Source organism: Sciurus vulgaris, assembly GCF_902686455.1.
Source record: "Sciurus vulgaris genome assembly, chromosome: 12".
Lineage (NCBI taxonomy): Eukaryota > Metazoa > Chordata > Mammalia > Rodentia > Sciuridae > Sciurus > Sciurus vulgaris.
The window spans coordinates 31,772,751-31,791,080 of NC_136473.1; the positions used below are offsets into that span (position 1 = coordinate 31,772,751).

The following is an 18,330-nucleotide window of genomic DNA, read 5'->3' on the forward strand; positions in this document are numbered from 1 at the left end:
AATGCTTTTTCTCAGCAAAGGATACAATCAATAATGTGAAAAGAGAGCCTACAGAGTGGGAGAAAATCTTTTCCACATGCACTTCAGATACAGCACTAATCTCCAAAATTTATGAAGAACTTACAAAACTTTACACCAAAAATACAAAGAACCCAATCAATAAATGGGCCAAGGAACTGGACAGATACTTTACAGAAGAAGATATACAGGCAATTAATAAATATATGAAAAAGGGTTCAACATCTAGTAATTAAAGAAATGCAAATTAAAACAACTCTATGATTTCATCTTACTCCAATTAGAATGACTATAATCAAGAACACAAATAATAACAGATGTTGGCATGAATGTGGGGAAAAGGGCACACTTTTACATTACTGGTGGTGTTGCAAATTGGTGCAGCCACTCTGGAAAGCAGCGTGAAGATTCCCCAGCCCTTTTTTATATTTTACTTTGAGACAGGGTCTCACTGTGTTGCTTCAGAGCCTTGCAAAGTTGATGAGGCTGACTTTGAACTTGCAATCCTCATAGCTCAGCTTCTCAAGTGCTGGGATTATAGGTATGTGCCTCCACACTTGGCTTTTTGTTTCATATTTTTTAAAATTCATTTTGATTTTGATTTTGGACAGTGTTCTTTAAAGATGCAGTAAACAGTCTGAAACTTGCCACCCAAAGCACTTAAGGGTGAGGGTGGTGGAGGAGAATTGAATTGTAAGCTAGATAGGAAAATTATGCCAGACCCTGCTTTTTCAGAGTCTGCTCCATGGATACCCAGGGATTACTGTAGTCTTTTCCATGAGAGCAGCAAGGTCAAATCCATTCTCATAACAACACTGAGATCTTGTTTGACTCTTAAGTGGTAAAGACATTTGCACTGATTGTAGAAAAGCCGTGAGTCTTGACTCTCTCCCCAAGGCTTATGAGTAAATGGTTTGGTTCCCAAAGTTGTACTTTTGGAAAATGGTGATGGAGCCTTGAAAAATGGGGCCTAGTGGAAGGTCCTAAGGTCATGGGGGCATGCCCTTGAGGAGGATTGTAAGACTGACTCCTTCCTCACTCTGCTTTGTTTCCTATCCATGAAGTGAGTGGTTTTGCTCAACTACGTACTTTGCCATCATGTGCCGCCACAGGCCTCAAATAGTGGAGCCAATCAGTCATAGATAACCTCTAAAACAGTGATCCAAAATAAACCTTTTTTCTTTGTAAGTTGATTATCTCAGGTTTTGGTGATAGTAATGGAAAACTGACTAACATGGCAATGGTAGGTTAAACGCCTGGCACCTCAACATAAATCAAAGTGATAACTCCAAATCAAGTTGTCATTGTAATTCTTCACTGCTGTTCACTCACAGGGAAAAAGCCAGTTTCTGTGAAGGGCCCATCAGAATTACTCATTTTATGAAAACTCCACACTTGAGTGCGTTTTTGTAATATTCTCTGTAACAACGTGGACAGTACATATGAAGTGTTTTTACAAATAGCAAAATACAATAGCTGTTTTTATATAAAAGCACATGTTAAAGTTGTTATTCAAACTTACATTGTCTTCAATAAATACCATTTGTATTTGAAAACATGACTATTAAACTGTGGTTATGCGTGCCTTGATGTTTGCCAGACATTTTCTTGAACAAAGTAATTGTTACTTCAAGAGGGGGAAAACAAAAACAAAAACAAAAAAAAACACAGTATTTGTTGCCAATGATAAAATTCAAGTTCTGAAGCAAAAATTAGATGTTTTGAAATCTTATGTTTCCCCTCCGTGAGATTGACAGTTTCTTTATTATGTAAGGCTTGATGATATTAGAGGTGATATTTTAAAAGAACTGATTTTGTTTATTGTATTTTAAAACTTTGGAGCCTCTGTATGTTTCTCAGCAAACCAACATTTTGCAAATGATCATTCCAATTGTAGGAGAGAATACATTTTTATGTAACACAGTATAAAATATTAATTGACAACAGTTTTATATTCCACATTTCAAGGAACTTAATGTAGCAAACAAAACTTTTAAAGTAACATTCACCCTTTTAACTACCTGCCTGCGTGAAGCTGGATTTTCTTTCTAAGCTTCTTTCAAATGTCAAGTCACAAGAAATGGAATGCAAAATCAGATAAAAGTCCCAGATATTAGACCAGATACTAAACAATTGTAAAACATTGCTATTCCCTTAAAGTATAATTTTTAAAAATTATGTATGTTATTTATAGTAATATGTAATAGGTTTTCATGATTATTTGAATAAATTAGATATTTTACACTTTTCTCAGTTTTAATACCTAACATGGTAAATAATGAAAAATATAATTCACAAGTCCCCAAAATTCCTTGGAATCTTATATAGTTTTTAGAAGTGAAAGCATCCTGACTCCAAAAAATGGAGAACTGCTAAAGAAAACGGCCTTGTGGTTCTTTGCAACTGAGTTTTTTTTTTGTTGTTTTGTTTTGTTTTTTTTTTTTTTTTAGGTGCTGATGGAGTTGCTGCTAATTGAACTGTGTCCTGAGCTGAGAACTCATTTAGATCAACTTAAAGCTGCTCAAGTTTGAGACTGCACAAATAAACCACCAGAGAAATGTCTGTAATAATAGACATGAAACGTTTTCCTCTTTTCCACAGAGGGCTTGACTGAGTACCATATTGATTTTTATTTTAGTTACCTCCCTCTAGTTTTATGTGAAATAAGCAGAATTGGGGGGAGGGTTCTTGATGCTGTGGTAGATAACAGAAATCTTAAAAAACCTGTTTATTAATTTTTAAGTAATAAAAATACTTCAAAAGTTCAACAATACTGATTGCAATACAAATGTTAATATGTGATGAGACCCTAGGAAATATTTTAAATATTTATGAAACGGTTTTGTTTTACAATGAACTATGAATATTGTACAGTTAATTTCCTCACTGAGGATTCTGAACATTCCTATGTTATTTCACGTGTACTGAAGAACATTGTTGTGCAATGCTTTGTGTAAAGTTATTGTGAAACCTCCTTTATTGTCTTTTTTTTTGCCAAAGATTTCCCATAGTTTGAAGCATTTGAAGCAATAAAATATAAAAAATTAATCACAGTGCTTTATGTTTAATCTTCTCGGAAAGAGATTGAAACAGGTGGGGCATTTCACATATTTATTTTTCTTATTCATTTTTATTGTAAACAAATGGGATACATCTTGTTTTTCTGTTTGTACATGAAGTAGAGGAATACTGTTTTTGTGATCATACATTTACCTAGGGTAATAGTTTTTTATTCATTCTGTTATCCCCCCCGCACCTGCAACTGAGATTTTTGTGTTTCTCTGATACTGTATTAATCTGGTGCTTGCTGAATGAGTTCAGGTGCAAAATTTCTCTGGTCCTTCTTAGGTGTGCCATCACTAGGCTAAGATGATAGGATTTAGATAATCCCTCTGCCCCACAGAACTTTCAGTCTGTCTGTGCGAAAGACATTCATCAGAGATTCACAAAAATAAATGTAAAATCACAATGGCAAGTGGTAACTGCTACTGAGGAAATGTGGTTGGAAAATGGTCTTTGGGTCAGAAAATGATTCGCCAATGAAGCAAGATTGAGCATGTGATAAATAAAAAAGTCTGGCACTGAGAAAGCCACCTGTGGAAGGGCATTGTAGAGGAGGGAGGGAGCTGCCATGTCATGTGACCATGGTCCTGCCAAAGAGGCAAGCTGGGCCATGGGGACGTCGGTGAACCGTGTCCAGTATGCTGGTGGCAATCTTTTTTAAGATATTTAGGAGATGCATTGTTTTTCCTCCTTGTCTTCACTGCAGCTTCTCTAAACTTGCTCTCTGTCTTCATTGTACCTTATTTTCATAACTTGATCCCTCCCCCATCTTTCCCCACTGCAGGACCCCTCCCCACTTTATTGTCCTTGCCTGGCTCATTCCTGTTTAATTATAGTCCCTTTTCTTCTGGGTGATTGTTGCATTCCTCACATGGTTCTTCAAAAGCTTTTCCATTCTTCCTTTTTCATCATCTGCTCTAAACCTCCTCATTTTGGGGAGATGATCTCATCTCCAAATTTATTCACAAAGTCAAGGTCATAAACATGGAATTTCTAATTTTTTTTTTCTGTATCAAAATTCTCTTTGTTCTTCCCTTTTACCCTTGAGAATTAAAAGTGTCCCTTTTTCTCAAAATACCCAAGACTGATATTTATTTTTATTTTGGTATTTAAATTTATTTTTTAAAAATAAATTTGCTTCTGGAGGCTGAGAAGTCCTCCAGATGCACTGGCATCTGGGAAGGGCCTTCCTGGTGCATCATGACATCATCTATCTCTGGCCTCTTCTCCTCTGGCTTCTCTTCTACCTCCCTCCTCCTCCTCTTTGACTTGCGATTCCTCTGCAGGATCTGTCCTTGGCTGACTTTTTTCTTTGATCTCCAGTGATCTCTTCTTCTGTGACTCAAAGGTAGCTGATTTCTGATTGTTTATCTTTTGCCTTAGCAGTTGTCCAGAACTATTTATAGATTCTAAATGCTTCATGTTCTCTAAAATACCACTGCCATGCAGCCATTACTTAGTACCCACTAGAGGAACACCCATCACACTATTTTATGATTTATTTATTTGTCTGTCTCTCATGTGAACTTTCTGAATGCAGAAGCTGGAATTTTCTAGCTTTTGTTCTACAACCTAATAGGAGGATATGATAGCAGGAGAGCAATAGTAATTTGTGGAAGGTACAAACTTGAAGCCTGTCTCATGTTCCTGCTACCTAATATATATCCTTGACATATCAACTGGATCATTTTTCTTTTCTAACATTGACTCCTATGACATTATAATGATATTCTTTTCTGAAACATTTTCAGACAAATAAGAGGGAGTCGTTTTGAAGGAGACATTCCACAATCATGATTAAAAAAAATACAATCATATGATACTTGTAAGTAGTGGTTTGGTTCATGAGGTAGCTCACAAATAGCTACTTTAAATCTTGCATCAAAATATGTCATCAATAAAATTACAGCTATACCATTCTCCCACTGTGGAAAGCTTCATTTAAACAATGAATATTCATTGTATGTCTGAACTTTGAGTGTACTTTAGCTCATTTTCAATTGCTGTAACAAAATATATAAGAACTAGGTACTTCATAAAGACCAAAAAATTATTTCTCAAAATTCTAGAAATCCAAGAGCATGGCACCAGCATCATGCCACATCATAACATGGCAGAGGGCAATAACACATGGTAAGACAGCAAACAAGCTAACTTGGGTCTTTTTTCTTCTTGCAAGACTAATGCCTGTAATCCCACTGGCTCGAGAGGCTGAGGGAGGAGGATCGCTAGTTCAAGGCCAGTCTCAGCAACTTAATAAGACACTAAATGACTTAGCAAGACCCTGTCAAGGGCCGGGGTGTAACTCCCAGTACATACATATATACTTACACATAATGACTAAAGTCATTATGGAGGTCCCACCCTCTGACATAATCTAATCCTAATTGCCCCCTAATGACTCTGCCTCCAAATTCCATAAACAAGAATTTGAGGGTGAATTTTCCAACACATGAACTCTGGGAATACAGTCAAGCCATAGTAGGGGTATACAGGCTATACCTGAGATATGCCAAGGCCTTGAAGCTTGGTATCCCTTTTTTTTTAAGATGATCAATATTTCAAAATGTGTACATTCAGGTGTGTTACCACCATCTTTCTGCTATTAATCATTGCTGTGGTTTTAGTATGAAGATAAATACATTTTTCTAAAGTAATTTCTTGAAGAAAGTCAAGGGTATGTACATGCAATGATGCTCTCTTCCTCGTAGGTGTGTATTTGTGAAGTGATGATTCATACAGATTTGATCATCATTTTTCTATTTCATATTGGTAAATTCATCTACACACAAAAATGTATGTAAGCCAGGTACAGTGGCACATGCCTATAATTCCAGCAACTCCTAAGGCTCAGGCAGGAGGGTCACAAATTTGAGACCAGCCTCAGTAACTTAGAGAAGCCCTGAGCAAATTAGTGAGAACCTGTCTAAAAATAAAAGATGTAACTCAATGGTAAACGGTCTCTGGGTTCAATCCAAGTACGGAAAAATAAAAACAAAACAAAATCCCATACAAAATACATTTGTAACCTCAAAATCAATATCCGTGGAGATTTTATGGTTATTTGAGGTCATGCCCTGAAATGTTTGAGTCTCCTAAAGTGCATGTTCCCCGCTTAGGTGAACAAGGTGACATTCTGCCTTCTCTTTTCAGCTCTCACAGAGTAAACAAGTGTCCTTTTTTCAGTCTATTTAGTGCCACATTTTTTGCATTTTTGTGCTTTTGGTTAGTGATTTTGCTGGCTAAAATGGCCCCTAAAAATAGTATTGAAGAGCTGTCTAGTGCTCTTAAGATAAGAATGCCATGATGTGCCTCAGGGGGAAAATTTGTATGTTAAATTTATTCAAGTGTGAGTTTGTGGTGTTGTTGGCCGATAAGTTCAGCATTAATGATTCAAAATTATTTGTTTCTAAAAAGCTTTTTTGAACCTATAAAAGGTTACATTCAGTTGATCAGTTGATGAAAATGGAACTCCAGAGACTGAGGGGAACCCTGGGTTTCCCCCAGGAGTGCTGGTTCAGTGTCTGCTCATTCATCTTTGCTATGGTTTGGACATGGTTGGAGTGTGTCTCCCAGAGCTTCATTTGTCAGAAGCTTGTGGTGGTATGGGAGGTAATGGAATTTTTAAGAGGTGGAGCCTGGTGAGAGGTCCTTAGATTGTTGAGGGAGCTGCCCTCAGAAGGGATTGGGATAGCTCTTCTGGAAATTCTGGACTCTCATGGAACCCCTGAACTCTCTTCAGAGCAAGTAATGAGACTGATCCCTGAATCACTTTTTTGCTTCTATTTAGAGATGTGATCTCTCACTCTCACACATGCATCCCTTGCATACTCTGGTCCCTCTTCAAAGCATGTGCTGTTTGGACTTTCAGACTTCAAAACTGTGATGTAAATAAACCTCTTTTCTTTATTGTTAGCCTTCTTAAGGTATTTCATTATAGCAATGAAAATGGACTAATATAAGTGATAGTACCATGAATGAGAATTTGTGAGTGTATGTGTGAGAGAGAGATTGATTACCTTATCTAAGCTCCAGAAAGAAAAACAAATAGATTAGAAGGTACTGCATCATGCTCATACAGTTGTGGATAAGAAGAAAAGAGTTTATGGAACATGGATAAATGGCAGTTCCCTCTGCTAGCCCTAGAATATACTGTCAGTCCAGAGCAGCTTTGTTTCATCCTGAAGTGAACAAAAATGGTCTGTTTTGTTATAGTCTGGAAAAGGTCTAGTTCTTAGTAGAGTACAGAGTATAAAGGACTGTGCACTTAGTAATTCATATGTGCTCAATAGTTTGGGAAGTGATTATATTACTAGGAGAAAGCCATTTTGTTCAGAAGATATTGAGGAATTTTATTCTTTCTTTTGTACCTTCAATTATTCTGATTTATCCTGGCCATTTTTTTTCTCTGGTAGCTGCCCATGGGGTTTTTGTTGATTGGTCTGGTTTTTAAGATACAGGGAAGTTACTGGACCTGTGGAGTGGATTTCTAGTCATTGGGCTCCATGTACCAGCTCAGCTGGGTTAGTCCATGTCAAGGTGTCTCAAGTTCAAGAAACAAAATCAAACCAAAAGTAGAAATATTTCACCAGGTTGTATCAAACTGGATGAAATTTTAGGTATAGAATGACGTCAGGCTTAGAAAAAGCAGATGAACAACTGCTCTCATAAAAACTCCAATTTCTTTTTAAAGAATTATTGAAATTGAAAATCTTTCTGTACCCGATTTAAGTGTGGACTTGTGAATCCTGCAGTAAATCTTGCCTTGTCAGTATACTTAGCTTTAATATCCTTTTATAATTTTACCCTGGTCTTTAGTTTGGAAGTACAATGGAAATTGTCATTTTCAAAAGGTCATTTTGTAATGTGGCTTTAAGTGACATTCTCAGTGTGCCATGGGGCTGACTCCAGGTAACTGAGAAGTAAATCAGGTGATATTTACTCCCCTAATATTCCTGAGAGAAGTCCTAGTAAACTGGGGGCAAGGGGACAGAGCAGAATTCAGCTTTGTTTTGATGATGCCTACCTATTCCTTAGAAATCTATTAAGACTTCATCTTCTGCAGCAGTTCTTGTCTGAGTTGCTCTTCTGTTTAAACAAACAAACAAACAAAAAAAAAGAATTTTAAGTTCTGAGGAACAGATTAAAACAATAGTAGTATACTTATTACTCCTTAATGCATTTAGAAAATGTACAATTTGGGCTCTTTTGAAACATCTTTATGAATTGTAAAATAAAGACAAGAATACAAATAAAAATAATCTAAATGCTCTGTAAAAGAAATATATTTGTGCTTCTTACTATACTTTAAGGTCTTCTACCTTACACTTAAAACGCAGAGGATCCTCCTCTATAAACAAACAAATTTTTAGCTTGCCATTATAAAAGGTGAAAGAAGACACTTAGGAAGAAAATTAGCCTGGAGCTATTTTTTGTTTCACAAAGAAATTCAGCAAAGGGATCAAAACCATTTTTTTCCATGTCATAGCAATTTAATTGTACTTTCCCTAAAATACAAAAAGGAGTACACAATGATTGCAATAGGATAAAATGTTACAAAAACTTAAGGATCAAATTGCTTCTAAGTTTAATTTGACTGATTTCTGAATAAGAAATATGATTTTAGAAATGACATTCTTTCTTTCTAGAGAGTATTATAAACAACCACAATAACAAGAAAGGAAAACTGTTTTAAAGTATTTTTGAATGAATAAATGTCTTGCAGATCACTAATACTTAGTAACATTATTCGGGAGTTCAGGGGATGATCTGGTTTGTATTACACATATTTACACTTTAAAATGCCTTGTGAATTAATTCAAGTTTTACTACAAACAGATGCTAAGAAATATGAAAATATGGAGAGTTTTGCTTTATGAAGATCATCATTATCTAAGGGATACAGTTGACCAGATTTTGAGAAACAGATTTGGCTTTTGTTTCTCCAGAGAGTGCAGTCAGATTAACTGGAAAAAATTGAAAAGCTCGGCCGATCCTCCAAAGACAAGGAAAATGCCAAGTCTCTGGACAAACCTGAACAGTAAGCAATGCCTTCAGGCCACATGGAGGGCATCGAGGCTACAATGGGCTCTTGCCATTTGGAAAAACAGTGTCTTGAGTGTGTAATTGTTATGAATGAGATGAGGATTAACATCTTTTTATACAAATTATATTTTTTCTCTTAACTTGGCTTTATTTCCTTAGGTGCCTTTATGAACTGTCATTAATCCCCCACTTTTCAGAGCGAGTCTTTTGCATCCTGTTCCAGTTAACATTTTCAGAAAGTATTTGCTCAATTCATTGCACACTGGAATTACTACAGAAATTATGTGTGGAGGGTTCTGGTCCAAAGTGAACGAAGCTTGAGTTCTGATATTTAATTCTGTTCAGTCATGTTCATATTACAAAATTTTTATTTACTCTAAGTACTCATTAAATTTGCGGGTTAGCAGTCCCACAGGCGGGAACACTTATGATTGAGCTTCAAGATCAAAGCACATGCTCACATTGGCAAACAGGGCTGCAGGACCACATTGAGAGAGTGTGGCCAGTGTGTGCTGGCCTCTGGAGAGCTCTTTTACCACTGCTTTTGCCAAAACCAAATCTTTACTTCTTATGGTCCCCTTGGATAGCAGACTTCCAAATGAATGGGACTCGAAGGCATATTATTTACTTCCCTTCATTTCTTTGGAATGGCCCCTCAACAAATTATTAATAATTATTCCAACCAAATGATTTAAGAGAAGCCATTTGGTTCAAAAGAAGATAAAAATTCCTTTGAAAATGAAGAGTAAATGTTTGGCAAAAATGACCAATATTAACATTTTTTTATAAATTGTCAAAAATCAGTAGTACCATTTGTTCTAGTTGTGGTAAATCCTTTTGAAAAGTGGAGAGATGTTATCAAAGACATCTTCAGAGGAAATGAGAGGAAAATTGAAGTTAAGTATGTTCTGGAAGAAGTGAGTGTGTACTCATTTGGAAATGAATCTTTATAACTTTGTTTCGGTTTTCTATAATTTATGCCAAAAAATTATATTGTTTTAGACACAGGCACAATTAGGATAATGATGATGATGATGTTTTGTAGTAGTTCTCCATGTTATAGCCATATTTATTTCCCTTGCAATTACATCACAGAAAAGGCCTAGGTTGGCATCTTTCAACTCAAAAAAGCTTACCTGAATGCTTGTTGGTACATCTTTTTAAAGTTAACTTTGGAGAACACTGCTCTTAAAGTATACATAATACTGAAGAAGGACAAAGTTTGGTTGTGACCCAAAACTATTGCTATAATATGAATAGTTGGCATCGATTTTGGATGATTCAAGTAAAACTTTGTATAAGAAAAGATTTGTTCTTTATCCTGTCTTACAGACATTAAAAAATGGCCCAGGGGTTATGCAAGTTCTAGGTTTGGTTCTTGCCTTTGGCAACTACATGAAAGGTGGAAATAAAACTCGGGGACAGGCAGATGGCTTTGGGTTAGATATTCTCCCAACGCTGAAAGATGTCAAAAGCAGTGGAAGTATTTTTTATTAATGGATACAGGCAAATTGAGAATATTTTGTTTGATGTTTTGTTTGGTAATAGATTTGACTATAAATCAGTTGTTAAATATTTCTTTATGTTCCAAGATCAAATGTTTCTTTATGTTCTGAGGTAGATAAAAGTAAACCACAGCATATTTGTGAATAATGATGTCTCCTGAAGTGAGTAATTTTGAATTTTATGTCTAATGAATAACTATAGTATTTCTAAATAAAAGTAATTATTCTTTTCAGTCTATCATTACCAAGTCTGCTACTATTTCTCTTTTGCGAATGTGAGGATGAATCATTTTCTATGAATTAGATATCTACCTGTTATCTTCTCCATGTTAAGTCTATAGAGGCCAACAGCTAATGTATTTTGAAAACAAAACAAAGATGAGGGAAGTAATTTATCAATAAAATATGAAAGATGACCTTGCTTTTCTGCATATCATTTCCTTCCTCATACTGGTGTGCATGAGAAGGTCTAAGCCACTCTGCAGATCTAGTTATTTTTTTAATCTGCTTCTACAGATGTTTGTTTAAAATTATTATCTAAGTGATTGTAAACGTGCCAGTAGAAATATAAGGTTAGAGATGTTGGGCAGAGTCACAGACTAAAGTCTGATTTGGTAAACTTAGACAATAAAGAGTTATGTTTCTTTGATAAAAGAATCACTACACGGAACATTCTGATGAAGGAAATTATGAACACATTTCTAAAATACTGAGTTTAAGTAAACAATTGGCTTCTAGAAGTGAAAATATATGGATTGTCCTTCCTAGATAATACAGTTATCTTTCTCATAAGATAGAGAGACTTTTTTGGTCTCTTTCGCCAGTCAGGTTTTTGTTTATTCTTTCATTCACATACATGTATGTATGTGTTTATCCACCATCTTTCATTGAGTGTCTATGAAATGCCAGACAGTGTGCTTTTCTAAAATTAAACAGCACATAGTTCTTTCTTGGCATAATTTTTTGTGATTTTTGTGGTTATTTCAATAACCACAAATATATATTTCATATGCTATTATATATGTATATGAGAAACATTTTCTAGGAATGTATAGACTTAATAAATCACATTTGTAAAAAACAATCAGTTTTCTAAGTATGTTAGTTTTCAGATATTTCTTAGTAACTTCATATTATTGAAACTATTTTCTCAAATAACATTGAAATATAAATACATCAACATAATATTCAATTTATCAAAATGGATCCAAAATATATTGTGGTAATCCTAATTATAGATGAACAGTGATTATTTGTGAGGTTTTTGTATTGGTTTACATCTTTGATTCAACTCTCTGTTAAGTTAAATTTTATTAATTTAATTATGGAGTAATCTAGAATAAAAATAAAATACTGAATCAGGAAGCAAGTGCTTTTAAATAATTTCACATGCCCTCACAGAAAAGCTATGCAAGGTCTTCCTGAATTGGTTCTTTCTCTTTAAAATGAATGTAATCTGATCTACTCCTCAGTTTTATGTGTAAACCTCATGGACCAGAACCATTACTTAGATCACTCAGAATTTTGTTCAGTATGACTACCAGCAGGTTTTTAACAAATATTTCAGTAATTGATTCATGTACTGCTGTTCAATTGATTTACAAGTTAAAAGAAAGGTTGCTTAAATCATTTTACAAGCAAATCTTGTCTAATGAGGGAAACCTTTAATAGATATATTATTATCTCATGTCAAACTCAACTATGAAGGACAGTTGTTCTTTTTATAATCAGAGGAAAAATCATGGCTTGATCTGAGTACCAACCAGTTAAAATTTACAGAGATTACTTGAGCAATTAAAAGTTCTAGAACAAGGCAGCATTCCAGATCAAAGATGGTTCAGGAGGCGCCACACCTCCAAATGTGCAGGTTGTATTTATAATTACAGAAAATAGGTGACATACAAAAACAGCCTGATTGACAAGAATTGTCATTTGCATTATGTGGCCTTGTTTGGGCAGCTTTCAGCCTCTGAGTAGAAGTTCAGCATTGATACTCAGTTTCTTGGTTATATAGGGTATACTCAGGCTAGGTGAAAATTTATGCATCAAATTAGGTTTCAGATTACTATGTGTAAGGCCACTTTGGGCCAACTGTGTCACTCAAGTATGGAGACCGATTTAGGACAAAGTTATTTCAATTTAACAGATTGAATATTTAAGAGAAATTAGTTTATGTCATAGACTTTTGCTTAAAAAATATATGTATATACACACATGTACATAAATACATACACTTACACACATATTTGGTTTCTTGAAGTCAAATTATCTACTGCTAACTTGTAGAAAAGGAAAAAGTTAATTAAATTCAATACCTCTAGAAAAGAAGTGAAAAGCTATTTTTGAATACTGTTAGATATGAAACAACTTTACATTCTTTAAAAATATAGTACTACACACATTATCTTATTTAGCTGCATGATTATTAATTCCTCAATCTCAGTCCCTGATATAACAAATTATAATATTCACATTTTAAAAGCTCCCATTTACTTGAAATGATACTTTTCTACATGCTAATGATTCTAAGTCACACTTAGAGTTGCAGTAGTACCTGCTAGTCCAGCTATGTAGAGAAGCTAGCGATATTTAATTATTTCATTGTGGTAGTAGTTATAAAAATAATGAACAAAAATTCATCATAAAACATTAAATAAATAACATAAAAGTTGAACTCAATTTATGATCGAGGAGGGTAAAACTAGGGAAGTATTTATAGTTATGACTGCCCTTAAATTACTCTGCTTTCACTTGAGGCATAACTCTTTAGATAAAATAAGTGAGGCAATTAAGAATGTGAAATTTCAATCTTGTATATTTGTAGGTTCACTGCAGTTTATTTTATTTCATGCTATGTATTTAATAATTTGTGAAATATATTGTTACTTATTTGATCTTTCTACCTAGAACAATAGCAGAAGCCTTCTGTCATATATTGTTTCATATTATCTTTGAAATTTTGACGAGGTAAGATCGTTTTTAGATATATAGTTTTGTTGTTCTTTCTTTGGGTTATTTGGTAATGTTTTGTTGTTGTTCTGATTTTGTTTTTTCCTTTGCTGCTATTGCATAATATTTTTTTTTTTTTTATATTGATGCCTATTTGTTTAAAAGTAATGTTTGTCATTTAGGATGCTGGAAAAGAACAGTGTGTCTTTCCAATGCCAGAACTGCAGGACCTTTTTCAGGCCACACAGATAAAGTTTGAAGATTTTCAAAAGATCTCAGAAAACTGAAGAAAGACTTAAAAAGGTAACATAATCTTGAACTTACATGTTTTATTTCTGCTTTTCTTAATGAGAAAAGGTAATGTTCTCAATGTTTTTTCAGGGAAGTAAATTAATGTTTTGTAGCCTCGTAGAACTCAATTTTGGGGATATGTCGCAAAAGAAAAGTTTTGTCAATTTTGTTTTTGTTTAAAAAAATCTGTATTGAAAATTTAGTTATTTAACAGGATATTCATTATTTGAATAACAATCAGGATCAGGTTTGCATCTTGTTTTTATTTTATAGCCAAGAGCTTGTGCTCCATGATACTTATCATGTCACCGTTGGACCCAGATTATGTCATTGTTAAAAGGTAAGTGGGGGCTGGGGATATAGTTCACTTGGTAGAGTGCCTGCCTCACGTGCACAAGGCCCTGGGTTCAATCCCCAACACTGCAAAAAAAAGGCTAAATAATCCGTACCACACTCTCTAAGCATAAGTTATAAAAAAATAAAATAAAAAGGCCTGGGTGATACATAGTCCCTGGGTTCAATCCCAGAACACACACACACACACTCACGCTTAAATTAAATTTAAAAAGAGGATAATTTGTAAGGCATTTATTCTAAAATTTTTATACAATAAATATCTAATAAATATCAACTATTTATCATAAGGTGTGATCAGTGAGGTCACCCATCTACTGGAACTATCACTTCTGTTTCTGTTTGGAGACTTGCTTTTTATTTCTCAGGAATGGCTTATAAATAATGTGCTATGGCTTAGATACTTTAATAAGACAACCGAATCTCCTTTTGGCATTTTATAGAACATCTACTGTGTTTGGTTTTTCTACTTATTTCAAAATGGCAAATTGCTGATATTTACTTTTTCCCTTATTTTTGAGAGAGGAAAAAAACAAGTATTTTAGAAAATAACTTTTTTTTTGAGTCCTAGGGATTAAATCCAGGGTCTTGCACATGCTAAGCACATGCCTTACTATATGTTATACTCCCTTAAAAAAAAATTTTTATTATGATTTTAAGATTTGCATCAGTTTAAAATAGAAACTTAGACAATACAGAAAAATATAAAGAATAAAATGTGTTTATCTTCACTCCTACAGTCCAATATAAAAAATATTTATATTTTGGTATATTTCTGTCTGGTATGTGTATTGCATGTATATAAATTATACAGTTGAGACCATGATACATGTAATTTTTGTAACTTTTGTTCAATTTTATGTTCTTTACTTTATAGCAGGAGAATTTATTTATATTTGCATTCTATTTTCTTTATGAGTTGTCTTGATACATTTTTTCACTATTTCTCCCTTGACTCCACCAATAAAATTTTGGAAGCCGTGTATTACTATATACGTGTATTGTATTTAAATTGTTGGTTCATTATACATATTAACATTTTCTTAATTACACAATTTGATAACATGCTATTATATCATGTATTTATCCTTGCAAATAAAAGCTTTAGAACATTCAGCTAATAATTGAGCTCCTTCCATTTTCCTTTTCATGTTTTTCCAGACTTTTAGTACTGTCATTTCCTTTAGAAACTGCTACTATATTATAATCAATAGGTGATCACCCTTATGAGTATATTTAATCAATTATTATATTTCCATTGTTACATATAATGTTTCCCCTTCTCAAATAGTATACTTTTTGAAACAGAAACATCCAGTGGATGTTAAAATATTTGTTTACAGTTAACTAAAAATTAAATTTCTTCCTTTGTCTTGAATGATAGTTTTGCTGGACGTAGACTTCTATATTGACATGCTTTTCAACAGAGTTTTGAAGATACCTTACCTAATTGTCATTCTTGTGTAGATAATTTGTCTTACTTCTGATAACTAATATAGGTTTTTTCATTATTCTTATTCATCTTTGGCTTTCTATGGACATATATAATATAAAGACATTTTAAAATTTTTTATCTTCTTTTGAACTTACTTTGTTCTTTTAAATTTTAAGATTGGTTTCCTTAATGTTTAAAAATTTCTCAGCCATTATCTACTAAACTGTCATCACATTTCTCTTTTCCTGCAACTCCTTTTTAGATATAAATTGGAGCTGCTTGGTCTAATTTCTCATCTCTTCTCTTTCAGATTTTGAAAATTCTCCTTTCTACTATAATCTTCATGCATTCTTTGACATTGTCTTCTATTTTCCCACTTTTAAATTTTCTTTGATTTTTGTCCAATTTGGTGTTATGTTACTATCCATGTAGTTTTTGAAATCATTATCATTTTTGATTCCAAAATTTCTAATATATTTTATTATATTTATTTTGCCTCCCAATTTCTCATTTTTATCATTAATATTATTTTTCCTTTATCTCATGAATATGTCCCCTTTAGTTTTTGTTTTACCTGAAATGAATTCCTCTTCCATTTATTATCTTCCTGGAAATACTGTGCTCAACTTTTAGAGGCTGGTATCTAGACTATAATAAAGCACTCAAATTTGATAAAGCACTCACTGTCTCCCAGGTGAGTTGATGAACACTCAGCCAACAGAAACAGGTACTGATGAATGAGTACAGGCCACTGCTCTGCTGCATAATTCCTTAATTAATTTATTTACTCATTTTTATAAATTGTGTGCTCACTTCATAAGTTCCTTTTGTGGTGATGTTGTGTTGATTTTAAAGGTATCAGTAAGTTATGGCCTATTTGCTAAATTCAGCCTCTTTTTTAATAGATAAATTTCAATTGGAACACAGCTACAACTAATTGTGTATTGCATATGACTGCTTCTGTGTTATTGGTAGAATTATGGAACTGTGTTGCCCTTCACTCTTTCTCTTTCCGTGATGTCTTAAATTCTTCACCATCTTTTGATTTTTTTTCAACTGCCTTTGATACTCAGGTGAGAACCAAAGCCTTCATCAGCAGCACCTGCCCTGATATGGGTTTCTACCCTATGGGCACACTGTATTGCAGATCCAGTCTCCAAGCTAGCAAATGACTAGGCTGAGCTCAGATCTGGAAAATTGTCCACCTACTCTTGGTGCCTCAGGCATATAGCTGCTCATGGTTTGTAGCAGAGAATTGTAGCTATTTTCATCTTCCTTTCATGTGTTGGGGAGCCCAGGCACAGAGCAGGGTTTCCAGTAGTTAGGCTGGTTCCATTGCCTCCTGGGTGCACTCTCCCTACCCCAGACTCCTGGCAAACTCAGCTCTTCACCTTCCCTTCCAGGAGGGGAAACGCATGAACAAAGAAACCTATTTTGTGGCTATTTCAGTTCACAATTTATATTGTGCATATAACTGAGAGATACAAAATATTCATACATGCATGTTGGGTAATTGCAACAGAATCAGCACTATGATCAGAATTCCACATGTATATAGTTTGAAAAGTACCCCTCTGGCCAGTAATTCTGATGTGTCTTTCAAATTTGCTTGCTATGCCTACCCTGTGTCACTGTTTTACATGCATTAACTCATTTAATCCATGTGACATAGGTATTTTCATTAATCACCTCTTTAGTAATCAGGCAACTCCAAGTGAAAAGATAATAAATACCCTGCAAAGGATACATATTATAGATTTGGACTGGGGAATCAGATGTGGAGTTTGGAGTGGGGACTGGATTTAGACCTGGGGAATCACATGTGGAGTTCATTCTTCAACACTAACATCACTTCCTTTTGGGTTTAATGGCATGGAACTCTTCAGGGAAGGTTCAAAGTTGAGTGTTCTTAGCTCTTAGCACCTGCCTAATGTGTTCTTTCTTTTTTTTTTTTTTTGCAGTGCTTGGGATTGAACCCAGGGCCTTGTGCTTGCAAGGCAAGCACTCTACCGACTGAGCTATCTCCCCAGCCCGCCTGATGTGTTCTTGACTCAGTAAGTGAATTAACAAAGTGACGACAAATGGATGATAAAGTCTGACATAACTAGAACACAGGGCTCTCAGTGAAATGGAATGGGAGGATGTCCAGTTATCCTTATAAAGGGTCTTTAGACTCGATTCTAATATTTAGCCATAGAAATATTTATTTTCTCAATTATGCTACATACTGAGACATGTATTTTTGAAGGGTCTTCCTAAGGAGCCTGTGAATAATGGTTTGGAGAGGATACCTAGCCAGTCAGAGATGTTGAGAGTGTAAGTTAGGTCCTTATGGTAGAATGAAGAACAGGAAGGAATTTGTGGGTGTTTGGAAATACATTGAGTCTGGATTTGTTAATCACACTGATATATAGGATGGGGAAGGATGGGTACAAGATGACTCTCATTTTAACTTGGCTATTTGTAGGTGTGCTAAAGACCTTACAGGAAGGAGTGAAGACATAAAGCAACCAATATTCAGTAGCTTTGATTTTAGACAAGCTTAGATGGTCCTTCAGAACAGAGGGAATTATGTCAAAAATGAAGTAAAAATTTGGCATGAGGAGTGATAAGCCCACAATCATTTTATGACATGATTAAGGTCAGACCTTCAAGCTCGGTCAGGCTTCG

The 18,330-nt window shown here is 34.5% G+C and overlaps 1 long non-coding RNA gene and 1 pseudogene across 2 annotated transcripts in view; both read left to right on the forward strand.

Moving 5' to 3' along the window:
* Nucleotides 1-10,864, forward strand: part of LOC306641915 — a 71,159-nt pseudogene extending 60,295 nt beyond the window's left edge. Inside the window, exon 8 of the transcript XR_013766826.1 lies at nt 9,030-10,864. The product of XR_013766826.1 is annotated as an uncharacterized misc_RNA (transcript). The remainder of the gene's footprint in view (nt 1-9,029) is intronic.
* A 2,743-nt stretch (nt 10,865-13,607) lies between these two features.
* The window catches only part of LOC306642445, a 65,701-nt gene continuing 60,978 nt past the window's right edge, over nt 13,608-18,330 (forward strand). Inside the window, exons 1-2 of the long non-coding RNA XR_013758523.1 lie at nt 13,608-13,883; nt 14,145-14,211. This is a non-coding gene — a long non-coding RNA (uncharacterized lncRNA). The remainder of the gene's footprint in view (nt 13,884-14,144; nt 14,212-18,330) is intronic.